The following is a 559-nucleotide window of genomic DNA, read 5'->3' on the forward strand; positions in this document are numbered from 1 at the left end:
TGAGAGAGTTGGGGTTGTTCAGCCTGGAGAAGAGAAGGCTTTGGGGAGACCTTCTTGCAGCCTCTCAGTACTTAAAGGGGGCTTCTAAAAAAGATGGCGGCAGACTTTTTAGCAGGGCCTGTTGTGACAGGACAAGGGGGAACGGCTTTAAACTGAAGGGGGGTAGGTTTAGACTAGATATAAGGAAGACATTTTTTACGCTGAGGGTGGTGAAACACTGGCACAGGTTGCCGAGAGAGGTGGTGGATGCCCCATCCCTGGAAACATTCCAGGTCAGGTTGGACGGGGCTCTGAGCAACCTGACCTAGTTGAAGATGTCCCTGCCCACGGCAGGGGGGTTGGCCTAGATGACCTGCAAAGGTCCCTTCCAACCCAAACTATTCTATACCATAGTTCTATACCCAACACTCGGAGTGACAGCCCCGGCTCTCTGGGCCATCCCAGCCAGCTCCCACCCGGGGTGTCATCAGAGTGACCCGTGGGAGCTGCCTCGCTTCCTCCCGCCTGCCCATGGGAGCATGTCCCTCCAACAGATGGTCACCTGCAGCAGGGGCCCATC

The sequence above is a fragment of the Pygoscelis adeliae genome, unplaced genomic scaffold (genome assembly GCF_000699105.1).
Source record: "Pygoscelis adeliae isolate BGI_AS28 unplaced genomic scaffold, ASM69910v1 Scaffold794, whole genome shotgun sequence".
NCBI classification, from domain to species: domain Eukaryota; kingdom Metazoa; phylum Chordata; class Aves; order Sphenisciformes; family Spheniscidae; genus Pygoscelis; species Pygoscelis adeliae.